The sequence below is a fragment of the Diabrotica virgifera genome, chromosome 6, assembly GCF_917563875.1.
Source record: "Diabrotica virgifera virgifera chromosome 6, PGI_DIABVI_V3a".
Lineage (NCBI taxonomy): Eukaryota > Metazoa > Arthropoda > Insecta > Coleoptera > Chrysomelidae > Diabrotica > Diabrotica virgifera.
The window spans coordinates 174,450,686-174,461,240 of record NC_065448.1 but is presented as its reverse complement, the minus strand read 5'-3'; the positions used below and the strand labels follow the sequence as shown (position 1 = coordinate 174,461,240).

General features: G+C 35.1%; 1 protein-coding gene across 1 annotated transcript in view; it reads left to right on the top strand.

Annotated features, from left to right (window-relative positions):
* Positions 1-3,522: 3,522 nt before the first annotated feature.
* The window catches only part of LOC114329915 (balbiani ring protein 3), a 298,548-nt gene continuing 291,515 nt past the window's right edge, over positions 3,523-10,555 (top strand). Inside the window, exon 1 of the mRNA XM_028279193.2 lies at positions 3,523-3,704. The gene's annotated coding sequence lies outside the window, so the exon portion shown is untranslated. The remainder of the gene's footprint in view (positions 3,705-10,555) is intronic.

Genomic DNA, 10,555 nt, shown 5'->3' with positions numbered 1-10,555 from the left:
AGTAAATAAAATTAAAGTTTAACTTTGACACCCTGTATTTCGGTTATTATTAACTTTCGTACTAAGGTAAGTTAGCTCAAATCGACCTACTTTAATCTCAGGAATCTAAGGTTAAGCTATGGCCCATTATTTACCAAACACCCTGTATAAAGTAAAATTTATATTTCCAGAAAAAGAAAAATTCGGGCAATAATGAAGCGCCTTCTCTTTGTTAAATACAAAGAGAAAATATAAGAATAATGAAACTGTGTAACTAATTTTCTTTATTAAGCAACTATACCAAAAATATTAGACGGAGTATAAAATCTTCCACTTCTTGATTTAGCGATTCTATTAAATGGCGAATGAACTGGGTATGAATACGGGGGGTCATCAACAATTTTTTTGTCAAATGGGGTCCCCTATCTAAGAAAGTTTGGGAAACACTATGATAGCGTAATACACGACCTAGTACTAGAACGTTTGCAAGAAGTTTAGATGAGAACGACATTCAGCTGCTGAAAAACTTGTACTGGAACAAAAACGCCAGAGTTAGGATCGAAAGTTTCGGATCTGTAGAGGTAAAAATTAGAAGAGGAATTAGGCAGGGATGTGGTTTATCACCCCTTCTATTTAATCTTCCGTTTAATGCAGTTGAAACCTGGACCATTAGCATATCAACCGTAAATAAATTGGAGGCTTTTGAAATGTGGATCTACCGGAGGATCCTCAAGATTTCATGGACATCGCACCACCTCCAACGAAAAAGTGCTGCATAAAATAGGCAAAGAACGAGAGCTTTTCAACACAATGAAAATTAGGAAAACATCATACCTAGGCCACATACTGAGAAATAATAAATACCAATATGCTCAACTCTGTAGTACTAAGGCAAAACCCGATATATCAAAAATTATCGATTTTTTTTAATGCCAATATATACATTGAGCGATAAAGAATATGATGACAAAACCCTACATGGCTAAACGCAACCATGTAACCAGTATGATAAAATTAGTTTCCAATATTAGACGGAGAGGCAGCGCTGAAAAATCTCTTTGAATTTACTAAAGCTAGATTTTTCACAGTTGATTACTGTGAGTGTGTAGAGAAACATACTGCGGTCGGTCAAGCGAAACGTAGAACAGGGGTTACTGAGAGGGTATCAAAGTTGCCTTCCTACAAAGGTAATTAAATCCATTTACTAAGGCTGAAAATCAGTACACACATTCTAAATTCAATATAAATAAAAGTTATTATAGTCGGTCAGCTGTATGACGGGACAGAGCCGGTCGGTTGGCCCCAATAGTCGATTGAGGAAATGAAGCATTTTGGCTCGCAATTTTTTCGTCCAGCATGGATTTACTTGAAAATTCTACAGAAGGTAGGGAATAGTCCAAAAATCATTTTCTATATAATGCCGCTATCATACGCTAAAACCTTGGGGGTGGTTGCCACCCCGTCTTGGGGGTGGGAATTTTTTATTACACTTTAACCATGTAATTCGATGGAAAAAGTGATTCTAAGAAAAAAATGTTTTTACATTTTCTTCGTAAAACTAATATTTTTCGAGTTATTCGAGCTTGAAAATAACAGGTTTTCGACGAAAACATCGACTTTTTTAGAGGGTTTTTTGAGAATACCTCGAAAAATATTCTATATATTTTTAGCGATAAAAAGTTTCTTCAAAAATGATTTTGTAGGATTTTTAAAGAGCTATTATAAGACTGTGTAAATTAAATTCCGTAAGATCCCTTAGTTTTTATTTGGGGCGGGTTTAAAGGCTCGAATAAGGGGGTGCTTGCGGGTAAATAGAGGTTTTAAACAGCTATATCCGGCTAACTATTCACTTTAATGAAAATCTATGCACAGAATAACTTTAGTCATTAAAAATGCTACAATTTAGTAGTTTATAATTTTTTCGTACCTTTAGTATTTTCGGAGATATTTTAAAATAAAAGGTGAAAATACCAAATTGCAAAAAATCAATTTTTCTTTAAACTCCAATTTTTCCAAAATTAGGCATTTTAAATAGGTCAAACTCCTTGAGTGTATTGATTGATAATATAAATATAAAAGGAACTACAGAAAGTCGAAGACCAATTTTGAATTAGGAAGGTAGTTAGGGGGTTGTTTTCACTGATTTTTTCGTAGAGAAAAGCAGGTACCGACATTTTTTTGATTATAACTCGCTTAATTTTCATGCTAGAAACATTTTATTCTTTTTTTTTTTGAAAGGTCTAATTGTATACTTAAAAAAATATTATGTAAGTTTACCTCGAAAAATACAAATTTTTCCCATTATTTGGCTTTGAATATTTCAAATTATGCATTTGACGAAAAAATCTAACCTTTAACATGCCGTATCTCGGTTTGTATTGGTCTTAAAGATATTATTGGAAAAGAATTTGGTTTGTGTTACTAAAAGATACAATTTTAATATCTACAGTTTTTTTGATTAAATGCATATTTTTCGAGGTATTCTCAAAAACCCTCTGAAAAAGTCGATTTTTTCGTCGAAAAACTGTTATTTTCAAGCGCGAATAACTCTAAAAATGTTAGTTTTACGAAAAAAATGTAAAAAACATTTTTTTCTTAGAATCACCTTTTTCATCGAATTACATAGTTAAAATGTAATAAAAAATTCCCACCCCCGAGATGGGTTGGCAACCAACCCCAAGGTTTTAGCGTATGATAGCGACATGATATAGAAAATGATCCTTGGACTATTAATTCCCTACCTTTTGTGAAAATTTCAAGTAAATCCATGCTAGACAAAAAAATTGCGTGCCAAAATGCTTCATTTCATCAATCGACTATTGGGGCCGACCGACCGGCTCTGGCCCGTCATACAGCTGACCGACTATAATAACTTTATATATATAATAACTTTATAATAACCCCTGTTCTACAGGGGACAGAATGGACAGAATTAAATTGTGGATAGCTAATAAAACTTGTGGACAGCTAAAGACAGATAGGAGTTTAAAATTGTAGTGGTCAACCTCCATTGATTAGAGTGTACTTTAACAAGATATTTAACACAAGTTGGCAGAATTATTTTTTAAATCCATATTTTCTCTTGTCTTCGAATATATTGTAAAGAAAACCTGACACAAAATATCAGACGTAGATTAATTGTGAATATTGAAGAAACTTATGATAACTAAATAATTCAGTGCTCAAATATTTGCAAATAACATATTTCCATGACCCATATTTGCTACTGTATTTCTGGGAAAAGTAATCTAATATCCCCTTTCATACTGACTAACCAATTTTACCAAAGATTTTTTTTGATATTGCAATTCGACCCTCGACAATACCCAAGTTAGAAATAATGCCGCTGAAAAATCCGGTATATCGAAATACACTTCCAAGAAAACCATCGACTCTTCTCAATATCCCCCACCGACCATCTTAAGAAAAAGAAGATTCCCGGATACGATCCGCAGTCACCTGGTTGTAAGTGTGATGACGTCGTGACGTCACATACACTACTCTCACCAAGGGATTACCTCTTTCGAAAGTCGGTCAGTGTGCCCACAACAAACGCGATGGCGGAGATGCTTAGTTGATGTTCTGCCGTCACACGAACTGCAAGGAACGTTCGGTGCTAAGCTTGTTGTGCGCGCGCAAGTTTGACTTCGCGGTCCTTTTTGTTTAATTTTGTGATTTGCGCCTCTTGAAGGACGGACATTTGTGATTAATTTGGATAATAGTTTGTAAGTTGTTTTGAATACTCTATAAAACATATACTAAGCGCTTTTACTTAAAAATTACTTTACTGTGAAGTGTAATGTGTGAAATGTATTTAATTATTTGTTTATACAATTCGCGTTTAATTATTATAGACCCAAAAAATATACAATGTCATAAAATATTTAATTTGATAATCTAAATGTTGACGTTCAATAACTTCAGTTCTACACTGTTTTCAAAGAAAATAAAGTAACTTTATAACTACAATGCTGGAAAAAAATCTAGACATTGTAAATTTTGCGCACTATTTTCCGTAAATATTTAAAAACAAATTTAATTAATGTTGGGTAACTTGATTTATACAGTATGGTGCAAATGTTTGGAATAAATTCGGTATTTCTTAAGTCGGCGACTTTAAGGAAAAATCCCGAAATAGGTCGATTTTTATTTTTAAATTATGATTTTTGGCATATATATTATACTAGTGACATCAAACGTGTCGGTGTGATGAGGTAATCTATGATTTTTTTAAATGAGAATAGAGGTCGTGTGCTAGCTCATTTGAAAGGTTATTCAATGAATTAAATTAATTGAGACAAAAAGAAGAATGTATGTAATTTATTTACCTCAAAATACATTTTACTGCTATCAGAAAACAGAAAAAATGTTTTATTTTACAAATAAACTGTGCTTTTCGTTTAAATTCAATGTTCAAGCCGCCACACACCTGCCTCTTGGTAGTTTGAATATCTTATTTAAGGAGGTAGGCGCAAAATCTTGGTCCAATGCTATTTAAATGCATTTATTTTTTTCGAATCCTGAGAAAACTAATAAATATTTTTGAAAAATTCAAACGCAGAATGAAAGATTACATTATTACCGAGGCTCGAAAGGCCCTTTATTGGAATAAACAAAAAGATTTCACACTAAATTTTATCTTTTTTCTTTTCACCTCTCCTTTTCGATAAGTATCACGCTTATTCTTCCAGATATGCCCATCAAACTCAATATGGAAATGTTCGTTTCAGAACGTTCTATTCAAATGTGTAACCATATACAGGGTGTTCCATTTAAATTAACACAGTTAACATCTGCGGCCATTTTGTTTGCACCTTATTTGTTTTTCTACTATCATTTTCGAAAACTACATAAAAAATCGTGGAACTTTTGTATTTTACATTTTTTTTCTAATTCTGTAAATAAAGCAGTTTACCATCATCATCATCACTGGCTCGACAACTCTTTCTGGGTTTTGGCCTGTTCCAGGATTCTTCTCCATTCTGATCTGTTTCGTGCTTTTTTTCTCCAGTTTTTTATTTTTAAGGTTATTATATCATTTTCTATTTGTTCTAAATATCTCAGCTTCGGTCTTCCTCTTGTTCTTTTTCCTACTGGCATCTGTTCGAATATTTTGTTTGGTATTTCGCCTTCTTCCATTCTTTCTACATGTCCCATCCAACGCAGCCGTCCTATTTTAATGAATGTTAAATTTTAATGAACAACATATGTTAAAGCCGTTTACAGGGGGGTCAAAATATAGTGAATAATCCTGTACAGAGACAAAGAAGAAGACATAGTAATACAATAAAGTGAAATACTAAAAATAAACAGAATTCTTCAAAGGAAAGTTTAAAAAAATCGGAGGTGCACTTTATGGTGGAATTACACTCGATCAAACGGGTAATAGAAAAATAAGCCCTCCTTCAGTAGCTGAACTGAAAAAAAAACAGTTTCTAAACTGACACGTCGTCCGGATTATTAGTCTAAGAGCTAGTGAACTCTCCGACTAACGGTCGTCCTGTAAGGCTAGAAATTTGTCTAGTGATAATTCATAGCACACCAAGGCTAAAAACCATGACCTGGCAGGCATCAGCCGTGCACGTGTATCTACCAGGTGAATCGAAAAGTGCATAGTTTAGGGGTAAAATAAACTTTTTCTTGTAAGGTTTAAATTTAAGTATGTATTTGAGTAAGTCATTTAGAAGAAATGTGTACAATGACAGGCGATTCTGAAGAGCATAAGACCTTACCAGGCGAGGAGAAAGAATAGGGGTTTTTCCAAAAATTATTTTTTTTGCATCGAACAAATTTTTTTTAGATTTTTTTAATCATTCCAAACAGAAAATGTCTTTAGTGATTCTTCTCTTAAGTTAATAGTTTTTGTTATATCAGCGATAGAAAATTTTGAAAATTGCGAAATCGGCCATTTTTAACCCTAAATCGGACATTTATCTAAAAATTTCAAAGTTTCCAAGGTAGTTAGATATTCTTTAAACATCGATTGATGAAATCCCAAAGAGTTTTTTGCAATACAATATCGGAAACCCCTTTGGTTTTTAATTGCTATTCAAGCGGGCGCGACACTGTAGTATAAGTGGGGACGTTTGAGTTGGCATAAATTCATTATCTCGAGAATGGGCAAATTTCAAGAGAAATCCTCAGACAGGTCGATTTTTATTTTTTAATTAGGACTTTTTGGCATATATATAATACTAGTGACGTCATACATCTGAGCGTGATGACGTAATCGATGATTTTTTTAAATAAGAGTAGGGGTTGTGTGATAGCTCATTTGAAAGGTTATTTAACTCTCTATTTACTAATATAAACATTAACATAATTATTTATACAGGGTGTACAAAATAATCTTTTTATTAAATTAACTTTGATTAAATTTGACAAATAGAAGAAAAGTTTTTTTTGTACACCCTGTATAAATAATTATGTTAATGTTTATATTACTGAATAGAGAATTAAATAACCTTTCAAAAGAGCTATCACACAACCCCTACTCTTATTTAAAAAAATCATCGATTACGTCATCACGCTCAGATGGATGATGTCACTAGTATTATATATATGCCAAAAAGTCCTAATTTAAAAATAAAAATCGACCTGTCTGAGGATTTTTCCTGAAATTTGGCCATTCTCGAGATAATGAATTTATGCTAACTCAAAAGTCCTCACTTATATTACAGAGTCGCGCCCGCTTGATTAGCAATTAAAACATAAAGGGGTTTCCGATATTGTATTGCAAAAAACTCTTTGGGATTTCATCAATCAATGTTTAAAGAATATCCACCTACCTTGGCAACTGTGATATTTTTAGATAAATGTCCGATTTAGGGTTAAAAATTGCCGATTTCGCAATTTTCAAAATTTTCAATCGCTTATATAACAAAAACTATTAACTTAAGAGAAAAATCACTAAAGATCTTTTCTGTTTGGAATGATTCCAAAAACCAAAAAAAAAATTGTTCGATGCAAAAAAAAATAATTTTAGGAAAACCCCTAATCTTTCCCCTCGCCTGGCAAGGTCTTATGCTCTTCAGAATCGCCTGTCATTGTACACATTTCTTCTAAATGACTTACTCAAACACATACTTAAATTTAAACCTTACAGGAGAAAGTTTATTTTACCCCTAAACTATGCACTTTTTGATTCACTTGGTAGATACACGTGCACGGCTGTTGCCTGCCAGGTCATGGTTTTTAGCCTTGGTGTGCTATGAGTTATCACTAGACAAATTTCTAGCCATACAGGACGACCGTTAGTCGGAGGGTTCACTAGCTCTTAGACTATATACATACAACATTAGCGTAACACTAATAAAGGAAGGCGAATAATGCTATTAAATAACATATATAAATGAATAATCAGTAAACATAAATAGAATTATAAAAAACTGCCACATTATGGAATAGCGGAGTGTTCATCCCACTAAACAAAACGGGAGATCAACTTCAATGCAAAATATATCGGGTATATCGTTGCTAAATATAGCTTAGATATACTATGAAATAAAGTATAGATACGAGAGAGATTAAAACCATATATGCAAAACAAATAGTTGGAGGATATCAGTGTGATTTCTGCAATAAGAAATCCACAATAGACCAGATCTTAGTCTTGAGCTTGAGGTAGATCTTAGAAATAACTAGTAAATTTAATATAGGCACACATCATCTTTTCATTGATTTTGAGAATGTTTATATAATAACATTCATAGAAAATTTCTGATCCACACACTGAAAGAGTTTATTATTCCAACACAGTTCATTGTGATAGTAAAATATTCACTTCACAAAGAACAAAGGCAGCACTTGAACAGCTGAATTCAAACATTTGAATTTAAAACGAACTAAATAATAGACCTATTTAACACTAAAAATACCGAAATGAATTGATTTTTAAATACAGTAGCTTCTAGAGACTCCCAACTTTTCGCATTATGTTCAGGATGATGTCAGGAAAAAAGTCTACAATAGAAAAATGGGTGGAAATCCATAATTGCATTTTAAAGTGCATAAATTGCATCGAAAAGTGCATAAACATGTGTAGATAAGTATATTTACGCCAGATTTTGTTAGGGGGGGGGGGTTTGAGGATGCTGAACACGACTACGCCATCAGAACCCACCATAAAAGCACCTGGTAACCAAGGTCACTGCTAAGATAGGTACGTCATCTGAAGTTTCGAGGGCTATCTAAACGAGAGTCTCTGAACACGAATACGCCATCAGAATTGACCCCTGGAGCACCCGATGATCACGGTCATTACTAAGGTACGTCGTTTTCTGGAGTTTCGAAGATTTCGACACTAAATGCATGCAAATAGATGACTAGGCGGTTTTTTGTAGCTGAATACGAATACAGCATTAGAACCGTCTTCTGGACCACCTGGTTCTCAAGGCACTGCTAAGGCATGTTATCTTTTGAATTTTGGAGGGTTTTTGAGCACCAGGTTCACCATGGGTTGGTTTTAATGGCGTTCTCTTGTTCAGCGACCCCAAAAAACCCGGAATAATCTGTTTGCATCAAGTTATAGCCGAAAACTCTCGAAACTTCAGATAGTGTGCCTTGACAGTGAACATGGGCACAGGTAGTGTTGCCCAAAATCGGTCTTGGTCTTGTAGTCTTGGTTTTGTTCTTGCGTTTTTGCAAGACCGCCTAATTTGAACAAGACCAAGACTTACCGTGCAAGATTTGAGCAAGAAGAAGACTAAGCCTGAAAGACTCTTGCGTCTTGCAGTTATAACTGAGGGTCGTTTTAGAGAGTATATTAGTTCGGGTATATTCTTAGATAGTCTTATGAGAGGCAAAAAAAAATTTAACATAAATTTGTAAAATTGGACTTATGCGCATTACGAATAATACCACAAACATACATAGCGAATCAAAACATATATTAAAATAACACTTGATACATTTGACACGTACTCAGAGATCATTATTACAATGCAAAAATAAAATATTGTAGCGGTTATTTGTGTAATTACTTCTAATTACAATAAAACTAGCGGTTCGTAATTTATATACGACTTTATTTTTTATTTATACAAGTTTACTTTACAAACTTTAGCTTAAGACTAAACTCTAATAACAGCGCGCTCCGCTTAAATAGCCAATAGGTCCTGTTCTCGAAATGTCTACATATCCCTCGGCCTAATGAATATTCTGGAGATCTTCACTCACAGCGCCGTCGCTTCTGTGACGTCACGGCTACTGTTATTCCGACGGTTGGAATTCTCCCAAGCCGGGGACTGTTTATTGCGCCGATTCGAAACTCTTTCGTTACACTGCTCCCCTCTTAAGATCTGAGCGTCCCGATCAGCAACTCTAGATGAAGGCCCAGGATGGCGGAATCTACACGACTCTCCAGCTTTGCATACACCCTTCAAGAAGAAATAACAGTCTACTGTCTTTAAAGGATCCGACATCTTCGTGTTCATGCAACACACAGTAATTCGTACGCCAGTTTCTCTGAAGACCACCTCAAGCATGCTTCTCGCAATCTTCCAATCCAGATTTTCTACTGCATGGCCTATTTTTGGTAAAGCCAAATCTTTGATGTCATAATTACAGACCATTTTCTTCAAATTAGTTAGAGCACGCCATATGTTCTCGTAGCTTGGCGTGTCCGTATAAGACTTCCTGGTCACTATATACAGCAAAGATCGAGGACCATCTTCCAATCGCAATACTCTTCCAATTTTAGGTTGTTGATTCCTTAACTCGTCCAGGCGGCCGAACTTTCTATTGAATACGGACGAGATTCCTTTAGTCATCTCGAGGTCTTGTGCAACACAGTGGGCTAGAGAGACGTTTTCTGGAACACCAAACAGATCTTGCTGAACTTCTGTGGTCACGCCGAATCTAGCACTCTTTCTTTCTGCGTAATTTGACATAAATTCCTTAAAACTTGGCTGTGGTGCATCTTTCATCTCCTGTTGGAGGACTCGGGCTTCCTCTGTTTCATTTGAGCCAGCATATGGTGCAAGACGATTTATGTGAATAACTTTTGGTTTACCGTTTGGTAACTTCTTAATTCTGTATATTACGTCATTTATTTTCTTCTTAACTTCATACGGACCTTCCCATTGTCTTTGCAGTTTAGGACACAGGCCTCGACGACGTTGTGGATTATAAAGCCAGACAAGATCACCTACTTCGAAGCTTTCATTCTTGCAGCGAGAATCATATTGATCTTTCATTCTGTCACTGGCTATCTGGATGTGTTGTCGGGCAAGTTCATGAATGTTGTTCATTCGTAACTTCAGGCGGTCTACGTATTCTTCGCCTGCAACATATTCCTCGGAAGGTCTGCAGCCAAACTCTAGGTCGCAGGGCAAACGAACTTCACGACCCAACATCAGGCAGGTTGGTGTTTGACCTGTAGTTTCATTCACGGCCGAGCGGTAGGCCATCAGGAATAAATGAATGTGTTGGTCCCAATCTCGCTGATGTTCAGATACAACTTTGGACAAGTGTTTACCCATCGTTCGGTTCATCCTCTCGACCATTCCATCTGATTGAGGATGCAGGGGTGTTGTTCTGGTCTTATTGGCACCAATCAATTTACAAACGTTTTGGA